We start from the raw sequence: 11,438 nt of genomic DNA on the forward strand, positions 1-11,438 counted from the left end.
GATCGCGGATGATTTAGTTTTGAAACTAGATGCAAAAGCGCCTGTTTGGCAATATTTTGGATTTTGAAAAGCCTGTTGACTTTTGCCGTTTATCTAAGGTGATTTTGGAAGTTTTTTTAAACATTCGTTTAAACATTGGTTCCACATTGTTTGCTGATTTTTACTTTATTTAAACTGTCATTTATTTATTTTATTTGACATTCGTTTTGCTAATAAACGTTCTACGTTTCTTATTTATTTGCTTATATATTATACGTTTACTTATTTCCAGTTTTGTATACCCATTAAATTTTATGCAAGTTATTTGTTATTTTATATTAGGCATAGCTTGCCCTATAGCATGGTGTATTTTTATTTGTTTTGTTAATGAAAGTTCTATGTTTTATATATATGCTAAAGTGAGTTTGACGTTGTATTTTGTTGTTGCATTCAAGCAATAGACGTACACTCGATTCGCGTTCGAGAAGGTTCCTCGAGCTGAAGGGATCCCCCGAATTTGGTGCGGATTCGCCATGCCGTTACGGAGATATGGCCGTTCAAAATTTCAATGGTTTTCCATAGACTTAAGCTTTAAAGCATTTCATCCAGGTCGCCAGTAGCAAACAATAGAGCGCGCTCCGCTGGACAAACTAAGTAATTACACCGTTTCAAGCATTTTATCTGCGTTATACATTCTGTAAAAAAAAAAAATCATATTGGCGGCATATTCGCCGATACCGATATATCGGCGACAGGCTCATATCGGCCGATAATATCGGCAAAACGATATATCGGTCGGGCTCTAATCCTTTATACATACATGCACAACACAGAAGTTACACCTCTGACTGCTTTGAGTAAGCTAGCAATTACCAGTGCAATAGTAAATACAATAAACTCAAATGTCTAGGTTGCCTAATAAATTACTAGGCTTACCAAACACTGCTCAAAGAATAGGCCTAGCACATCTTAAACATTGTGTATACACATCACTTAAGCCCAGGACAATGAGTATGCCTTCAGTGAAGCTAGTCTGTTTTCAATTTCAACATTTATATATTTCAGCCCTAAGCTAAATCTACAAGTTAGCTGTCAGCCCTCTACGAACACCTTGGCAATTGAATCGCCATTGGCTAGTAAATTTTTTTGTTTACTCGCCAGACTGATAAATATATACATACACATATACATATATACACACATATACACACACACACACATACATATACACACACACACATATACACACATACACACACACACATATACATACACACATATACACACACACACACACACACACATACACACACACACATACACATACACACACACACACACACATACACACACACACATATACACACACACATATACATACACATATACACACACACACACACACACACACAACTCACACACTGGCGAGTAAAATCTGAGAATTTATTAGCAATTGGCTAATATTAGACATCATTTAGTCGCCAGAGTGAAGATTTAGTCGCATATGCGAGTGATTTACTCGCAATGTAGAGGGGTTGTGTCATCAGCCATTCATGACCCGTCAAACAGCTTAACATTTACAGCATGACCTTGTTTGACCCTATCTTCACATCCCAATCCAATTAAAGGTGCAAGAGATTATCTGAAGCAGCACATACTGTTTGAATTGAAGCCTCCCTGTTCAAAGTACTCAGAAATCCTTTAGAAATGACCAGCGATTTGCCAAAGGATGAGAAACAAAATTTCAATATTTATTCCCAATGTCATCAGTCATATAGGGAAGTCAGAAAGAAAATCCTTCAAGAAGGTACTGGAACTATTTTTTGGCTAACTGCTTGTTGCTTGAATCAAGTCTGACAAAAGCCAGCATGTTGCACGCTCTTAATTCTACCAACACTAATGCTCAAATTAACATCGACATGCCAGGCACAACATACTGAACAGACAAAAAACATGTAGTATGTATGCAGCATCCATTTGCATTTGAGTCAAATTAGAGTTAACAGGAAGAATGAGCTGTCAGAACTTAGACTAAAGATTCTCCACAGATGAGTCATCCCTCAAATTGCTCTTTCCCACAGCTGGAGCATCAAGCCGTATGCTTGCTGTGCTTTGGAAGGTTGCGCTGAATACGACAATCACAGAGGCAATTTATATCAAGAGTGATTTCAGGAGCTGATCAAGGCACAAGATTGTTTGAATAAATTAAAAAAGGTGCTTTCAATAGCAACAGGTCTAGTGACGTGACAGAACGTAGAGTCTTCTGCAAACAGTCTCTGTGGCTTCTGTATTCTACAAGAACCAATGAAATATATCAGTAAACAAAAACCAAGCACAATTTTAGCACAAACACTGTACTTTAATGTACTTTAAAAAAAACAGCTACATATTCTCCAGTTCCCAGGATGTTTTGAGTCACAAATACTAAGAATTGAAATTACATAAAAACCCATGCTGAACTAAAATCCCCCAAATGCTTTCTTAACTAGTAAAACACCGCTGTCTAAACCAATCATTTCAAATTAAATTATATTGCTCAAAAGGGTTTGTGAGATCCCAACAAGCACTGCTACATGAATACATTATGCTGTAACTGCTACTGGGTTGTTTTGCTGTTGTTTGGTTATTTTGTCAAATTGTTATTTATTTGTTGATGTTAAGAGCTCATCTTTTTACAATTGATGACTGTCACCATTTTTACGGTTTGTGTGTCAAGTGTTGAGGTTTATGTACAACATTCTAAAACTATCCCAGATATCTTTGCTTTGTAAAGTGACTGTGACTTCAAAAACAAAGGTATCATAGTTGACTTCACTTATCGTTTTATAAAACTATAACACCATGTTTATGGTTACCAAAATGATAAATCAGTTTATTATCTGCAGAATAAACTGCATTTGCCTTGATTAATTTATTGGCTGAATGAAGCACTTTGCGTTTAGTTGAATTTTGAACAAATTCAAACTTATTACAAGTAGTTTTATTGATGAATTGAGGGAACCAAAAAAACTGAATGCATCAGGTTGCATTTTACAGTGTGTAGATACACTCAAAGAGAACTGTATTAAACTCTGCGAACGTTCCCAAGGTATCAGAGTTTTGTGCACGGGAGCTCCTCAGCACACCATGTTGCCAATTGAATACCGAATGAGAACTTCTTTTGTCAAGGTTTCCTCATTATCCCCATTGCAGGAATTCCCTGGCTGTTCTCCAACAACCTCTCTCAATGTGGGAATTGTTTATACGCAAAGAATCCATAAGGAATTCCAAAGCATCTCTAGTGAAGACCAATGGAGATGCTTTTCATGCTCAGCACACACTCGGTCGCTCAACTAGAGTGTGAAGGTCAGGGGACGAACCGATGTATGAGATTCCAGCAATTAATGGACATGCAGCCTGGAATGACAAAGCCTTCATTCCCGCACAATGCGTCCTTAGCCCTCGGAGCTGGGGGTTAGAGTTCAGCGAAGGCTTTGTGTGTGGCAGCACTGATTGTACACAGACAATGAACCCTTTGATCGAATTGCAAACTTTTCAGTCGCTGAGAGGATGAGTTGAAGTATGGTTTCATTTGTCAAATATGCAAGGTTATGTAAGCAGTAAGAACACTTTGGAACTTTTAGGAAAATACAGAATGCTGCTTTGTTTTTCAAATTAATTGCATAATATTAATGGGTTTATTGTACTTTGGAAAATACATATAAACTACAAGTTTGTAGTTCACAAGTTTGAGGTTGGTAAGATTTTTTTTTATGTTTTCCAAAAATGTCTCTTATGCTCTCCAAGGTTGCATTTGTTTGATCAAAAACACAGTAAAACTATTTTCTATTGTATTATATTTTAAAATATAATTTATATGGCAAAAATATCATATGATTTTTTCTTTAGAAATATCACGATTCACGATTTTATCACGGTTCTTTGTCATGTTGGTATTTTGAGCATTACAGCCAAACTAATTTCCCTATTATAAAGACAAAGCCTTTCAAGGTAACAAAATATAAAAAAAGAATGGTGGATATTTAGGCCAAAGTGGGCGAAGATAAAAATCTTTGTCATTATTTTATCTGTTATTAAAAAATGAGAACAAAGATACGCATTACAAATACACATAATATACAAATAGGCCTGTCACGATAACAACTTTTTGTTGTGCGATATATTGCCCCAGAAATAATTGCGATAAGTGATATTATTGTCATTTTAAAGACCATTTTATGCCACTGAATATATAATCATAATGTAACAGCATAATAATGCAAGAAGGCCTACACACTTCCAAATGACAACAAACTTAATTTTTAAGAATATTTAGATAATAGAAATTAAGTATCAAAATATTAGATACCTTAAAAAACTTGAATAAATAGTAAATAAACATTTTCTAACAAAAAGTGCAAAGTAACAAGTACAAAAAAAAGAAAAATGCACTTTTATGGAGATTTTTCCATCTACAGATTTTTCCCGGACCTTCTTTTCTCTGTAAATTAAGGGTGCACGCTATTGCTGAAAAAAACGATCACTACTTAGCAGTCAGATGTCCGTATGCACAAAGGCACAGATCCCTAAACAAGGTCATATCTTCAGATGAAACTTTTTTGTAGAAGCATTTTTTAAATTTGAACTAGCACCTCATGACTACACCAAAAGTCAAAGGCACAAGTGGAATGTAAAAAACATGGTGACATTAATTTTTAAGTAAATATAATGGGCGATATATTGCGTCACCAAAAATTATTGAGGTCATGTACATATCTTACGCGATAGGTTGATATATTGATTATTGCGACAGGCCTATATACAAATAAAACAAACTGTTTTCAGGTACAATAGCTGTATTGCAGGAGCATTTAAGAAACTGAATGAAAATGTAATGCAACTGTATTAAAATTTTCAGTCAAGAGTAGTAGGTTAATAATAAGAATAATTCTCCCAAAAATAAAAATAGTTTTATTTTTATACCATCATTTACTCACTCAAACGGTTTTAAACTAGGGCTGTGTATTGGCAAGAATCTGGCGATACGATACGTATCACGATACAGGGGTTGCGATACGATATGTTGCAATACTGTAAGCAAGGCGATATATTGGGATATTTCTTATTTTAGGAATAGGATATATTTATTATATTACATTACACTCCTTTACATTATAGATAGAACAAGCCCTTTAGTCCTGAGAATCCAGATTCACTTCTTTGCAAAGGTTTGTAAAGGCAAAACATGATGAGTAGCACATAGCCGTCACATCAGTCAGCTAAGGCTTGCACTTACACAAGCGTTTTGAGCCAAGCATCCACAACTATTAATGAAACTGCTCTGCAAAGTGCTTAGAATGTTTCTCCCACCACCATGACATGGACAAAGTGTTTTAAAAGCTAAACATAAACAGGTAAACACTAACAGCATGTTTAACTTGCTGACACAACGTATCTTTAGGGAGAAGAGAAGGATATAATAAGGTTGAGTACAGTACACATTTCCCCATAGTTAAAGGTGAGTTAGTTCTTTGCACAGCACATTGCACAACGTCTTTTCCTCATGTTTTCTCAATGCCAGACTGATTTGTCTGTTTAGTTAAGCTGCAATGCGTCAGCCTAATTCAAACATCCTTCAGCTCCGAGGTTCTCCTAAACCCTCTCAAATAAGAAGCCCAATTACAGCACTCATATTCCCTGCCAAGATTACTCTATCTTCAAATACACTATGCTTCTTCAAGTCCCTGTCGGAAAAATTTAACATCTGACCGTGATAGAGCAGAGAGCCCAGTACAATTCACGCAGAACTAATTGGTTAGTTGTTACACAGCGAACAATATTTTTTAGCACAAAAAGGTCTGATGTCTGGAACATGTATAACAGTCTTCACTACACAATCCAAATTTCTTAGCCAAACTTCCACAACTATGTCAGAATACCCTAAATGGAATTTAAGTCTTACAGAAGTGGGCTAACTTTGCATTAGCCTTGCTCTCTAAGACAACATGCCCATTCGACTGAAAATATCAATGAATTCCTATCTAAAAGAAACTACTGTTTGTTCCAGAGAGGTGGATCACATTAGTAAAGCCACCGAGAGGAAAGGTTTGTATAATATCTACCTCCCCACAATGGCTGTCTGAACAGCACTGCCTTATGTCATACTGTTTTGCATGTGTTTGCATAGACTCACAGAGCAAACGCTGTTCTCATCCAGAGATTCAAGGCTCAAACTCACATTATCAGCCACTAATGTATGTGAAGAGAGAGAAAAATATGAAGAAACACAGACGCATTGATATTTCAATGCGAAGATTTAAATTATTTCCTCATTTCGCAGAGCAGTGTGATGACCTGAAGGCATTCACCAAGTACACATGAAAAATTGCAAACCCCTCCACATAAGGAAAACAGATGGCTGCTGGACAGAATCGAATGCTAATATTACAACACACCCCGTATCATTCTGATGTGGCTGACACTGTAACACAAATTAAGCTTAGTCTACTGAGAGAGATTCATTTCCATTTAAAATAGTCTGAGGATATTAGAAAACCTAAACTTGCTGGCTTTTATTTTCATTTTTTTATTTCATTTTTTTTTTTCATTTTAGCTCATGACAAGCATTTATGAATGGCTGAATGTTAATCAAATGGGATCCTCTTCTTCAATCAAAAGACTAAATGACATCTGCAAATATTAAAAAAGAAAGGAGGGAACAACAAACTTGTAATAGCATACTTCCCATCTTCTACAGTGATGCATTGCTCCTAATACATAAACATCTAACAGGAAGACTAATCACATGTCTGGATGGAAACGTTCCAAACCTTTCCATTTCTCCAACAAGAGTAATACATGCAGCACGTTTTGTAATGACCTTACAAATTTGTATTCATGCAGGGAGTTTCTTCACTAGTAATGTAGGTCAGATATCAATATCTTATCCCACACTGCCTGTCTGAGTTAAAGAATAGATGAACTAATGAAATCAGACTTTGATCTCATGCCTTTTGGGAAAGAAATGCTTCAACAGTGCGTTACAAAAATGAATCCAATATGAGAGCTTTTCTATGAAGTGGTTGCTTTGGTCCCGGTGGGTTTACACAATAATAATTCAGTCCAATCACATCCAGCCAATGTGCAACATATGTGTACAAGCACATGGGCTGTTATTATTTTGGATGCTTATCTTGCACTGTATCTTAACGTCATTTCAGCGTTAAAAATTTATGTGTTATTGCTTGTTATCAAAGTTGTAGTGCATATATGACAATGACTATGTTTACATCGGTAATCTAATTATTTACCTTATTCTAAATAAGACAATATTATAATTAAGGCGTTTACATGAGTTGCTTTAAGAATATTCCTTTCATGTTCCCGTTTTACATGTTATAGTACATCGATCGATTAATGGCACACGTCATTATGTCCCCACGTGACGCCATCCGACGTTCCCTCCAGAATTTCACGTATAAACATAAGTTAATCTTCGTTATGGTGCCATATATGGTTTTGGGTTTCATTTTTAATTTTACGAAAGCTTCAAGTGCAGTTAATTATTTGTCATGTTATATGTGCAAACAGATGACGCCGTTGTTGAAGCCATGTTCTTTTGTTTGCCGTCAAACAGTTGACCACTGCCGTGTGTGTATCCTGTCGTAAAATGCGGCGAAAAGTCCTACACGACGGTAATAGTGTGATTAAGGTGTGTACATGTCTAAACTGCACTTCAATAATGCGACTAAAACAAGAATACTCCACATGTCTTAATTCGATTTCTGTTTACTTTGAATATGACTTAATCCTGATTAAGGTAATCAAAAATCTCTGTTTACATGGTAGATTCTTAATCAGAGTATTGTCTTAATCATGCTAAAATCAGAATATTGTTGTCCATGTAAACGTACTCAATGTTCTCCAAATAATTTCTGTTAGAGTAGCATGGAATTTGCATACTAGCTGATGCAGGAAATTGGAAAGATGAGGAAATATGAGCAGCATACAACCACTGTGCCAATCAATAACAGCTCATTGTTTTAGCAGCTATTCAAATCTTCATGACAAAACATGGGACAAAAATTACAGTGGAAGTCAAGGGGAACTGAAACTGTTCAGTTATTCTTCAAAATATATTTTGTGTGTGTGTGTGTTCAGCACAAAAATGAAAGTCGTACATGTTTGGAACAACATGAGGGTGAGTAAATTATTTTTTATTTATAAATCAGTTTTTATTTCTGGGTTGACTGTCCCTTTAAGAGTATCAGACCAGACTGGATTTGGCTGCCCTTAGTAAGGCTCCAGAAAAATAAAATTAATGAAAGCTGTATCACAACACAGGCTAGAGCCCAAGCTATACATATTGCTGTAATTTTATCACCAAAATCAATATTTTGAGCAGCACCAAGAGCACAGAGCTGCTTTAATATGGCTCCAGCTGACTCTACAGACTTAAGTCAAGTCTGGGAATCTTTGAGAGACTGAAATACAATTTCACATCATTATTTTTCTAAAGCAAAGTGGCCAAGAGGAGAGCATTTTTCACTGTCTAGCACATGTATAACAATCAGAGTTCCGTTAAAATATTGATTTGTGAGTGCAAACCCCTTCAGCGCAAAAGGGAAAGCCAGATCTGAATGTAAGGGCACACGTATTCTCATTTGCATAGACCAAAGGTTTTTAAACTGGGGTCTGGCTGCAAGAAAGGCCTCTGTGGGAAATGTTTAGAGAACAAGTGTAAAGTGTGTGTGTGTGTGTGTATGTATATATATATATATATATATATATATATACACATATATATACAGTGGTGTGAAAAACTTGTTCTCTAAACATTTCCCACAGAGGCCTTTCTTGCAGCCAGACCCCAGTTTAAAAACCTTTGGTCTATGCAAATGAGAATACGTGTGCCCTTACATTCAGATCTGGCTTTCCCTTTTGCGCTGAAGGGGTTTGCACTCACAAATCAATATTTTAACGGAACTCTGATTGTTATACATGTGCTAGACAGTGAAAAATGCTCTCCTCTTGGCCACTTTGCTTTAGAAAAATAATGATGTGAAATTGTATTTCAGTCTCTCAAAGATTCCCAGACTTGACTTAAGTCTGTAGAGTCAGCTGGAGCCATATTAAAGCAGCTCTGTGCTCTTGGTGCTGCTCAAAATATTGATTTTGGTGATAAAATTACAGCAATATGTATAGCTTGTATGTATCTCTGATTAGTATAAATACATAAAAAATAAAATAAATACAGCACTATAAAAATACAGAGCTATGAGTTGAAAACTAATGTAATAATGTAACATTCAAAACTAAAAACATTTTCTAGATATTAATTTAGATTTTTTTTTTACAGTGTAATTTAGGTTTTTATAAAAGAAACTATATAGATGCCTTTTCAATTTTTAGGATGTGGGTCCCTGTCATTAGTGATCATATTTGTTGGCATCTAATATATTTATAATAAACCCATGATCTATAGTAGACCAAAGAAACACGTACACGTACAAAGTACACGTAAAACCTCAATTGTATGTTGTCGTTTCTAATCTGCACCCTTGAAGCAAAAAAAATAAATAAACCTCAATTGCCATCATCATTATGAAACATGATTTATGAAAGGCAATTCGTTTATTGACTCAGTTTCTTTGCATATCTCATCTTACCGGGTGATTTAACGATAGCATCTATCGAAGGTCTAACGTTACTAAGTTAAAGCACCCTAAAAAGTAGGCTACAGAATAAACGGCCCATCTCCCAGAGACCGTGAATATTACAACCTAATCGATTCCTACATCCAATGCACACCAGTATATTGACACTTAATAGGGCAAACTCCAGATAAAACCACCCTGTAAACATGAGCTATTTAATGTACAGCTATTTAGTGGAGTTTATTATAGGAGAGCACGCGCGCGCACACACGCATATTCTAGTCGCTCCACTTTCCCCGCTCGTGCAGGCGTTTCACTAGCAAGTTATGAATAAATATAACGGTAACCAGCTATGTTTATGTACTTACCGGTTGTAGAATACTGTAAATAATCGAGGAAATGAATATTGGGGTGTCAGTGTGGCTCAGCACCGCTCTCTGCAGTGATCCTCCACGAAGACCGCAGCGAGCCAGCTGAGAAACCCGGTGCTAGAGAGTCGCATCGTGAAATTAAGAGATTTAAACGAAAAAGAGCAAAAAGTCCATACGAAACAGGATTGTGCTGCAGAGAACTGCCCTTCAGAGAGATGAAATTATGAAGGTTCATTAAAAATCTTCTAGTGGGGAAGGGGTTTGTCGAGCTAGCTTTGCTGCTAGCTACAACCAACCAGCTGTTCGCGCGGCGTTCCTGACTGAACTTTACAAAAATATGACTGAATACTTAACTAGATCTGTCACGTATCTGCCTTCCATTTTAATGTTTGCGAATATATGAAGAGAGGTGTGCTCTCCACGCGTCCCGTCGCCACTTGCCACGGAGACTTCGATTCAACATTCAAAAGCGTGAGCGCGCAGTGCTGTCCCATGCGCGTCACCGTGACCACATGAGTGCGACTGGCGCAGAAGTCCAGATGATATTATCAGGGCAGTATCAGTAATTATTTCCCTTTTTATGAGTATTTCTTGTTAGGGCTCGATGTATAGCGTTTTAAGATCGTGAAATTGTCGTACTGTGCTAATTTTCTTAAAATATTGACACAATCTCAGTCGGGCTCTGACTGTTACAGTAGCCTATTAATTATGCAAGACTTTATATAGCCTACATTGGTCCTGGCTATAGTGCAATATATGCAGTAAGTGTAAATCATGATTGTAATAGAAAAAATGAATTACACTTAGGCCTTAGCACTCTATTATAGCCTATCCACTGGCAGCTGAAACAAGGAGCAAATTTAACACACAAATCACTGATTCTTGAGTACTGGGACTAAACAGGCAACCAACCTGAAAGAAATATCAGATACATAAATAATGTTTATTATAAATGATTACAAATCTATAATTCACTTTAATGAATGAATGAATTGGGTGTACAAATGCTTTAGAACTGATCTTCAGCTCCATCTATTGAACTGTCACCATAATCAGTCACAGAACATACAAAATAATCATATTTGCACATCAGGCTAGGCATACATTAAATGTTGCTGTTCTATTTAACTGGTGTTGTTAATATTACTAACTTAAAATAAGCAAAAATATTTAAAAATCCCAAGCTATATCTTTATACTCTGACTGATAGCTTATCATCTGTATATTATGTTTTATTTTTGTCTTGTCTATTTTTATTTTTATTTTTATTTTTTTTACCACAGCCTGTGAGATACTCATTGTATTCAGGTATGAATAGTGACTTCGTAGTGAAAAATCCTTTCTGACAATGTTGACCAAAAGTAAGAACACAGCTGTGAAACCTTAAGAGGTTTATTTTTTAAATAAACATTGTTCTCCTGTCAGGAGATAATAATATTTCTCAAAACGATTG

At 36.0% G+C, this 11,438-nt stretch overlaps 1 protein-coding gene across 3 annotated transcripts in view; it reads right to left on the reverse strand.

The window, feature by feature from the left end:
• Positions 1-10,516, reverse strand: part of LOC107756108 (rho GTPase-activating protein 32-like) — a 135,995-nt gene extending 125,479 nt beyond the window's left edge. For all 3 annotated transcript variants that reach the window (XM_016573101.1, XM_016573100.1, XM_016573098.1), the window contains exon 1: positions 9,983-10,516. The gene's annotated coding sequence lies outside the window, so the exon portion shown is untranslated. The remainder of the gene's footprint in view (positions 1-9,982) is intronic.
• Between the last annotated feature and the right edge of the window lie 922 nt (positions 10,517-11,438).

This window comes from Sinocyclocheilus rhinocerous, unplaced genomic scaffold (assembly GCF_001515625.1).
Source record: "Sinocyclocheilus rhinocerous isolate Xijiao unplaced genomic scaffold, SAMN03320098_v1.1 scaffold682, whole genome shotgun sequence".
Classification (NCBI taxonomy): Eukaryota; Metazoa; Chordata; class Actinopteri; order Cypriniformes; family Cyprinidae; genus Sinocyclocheilus; species Sinocyclocheilus rhinocerous.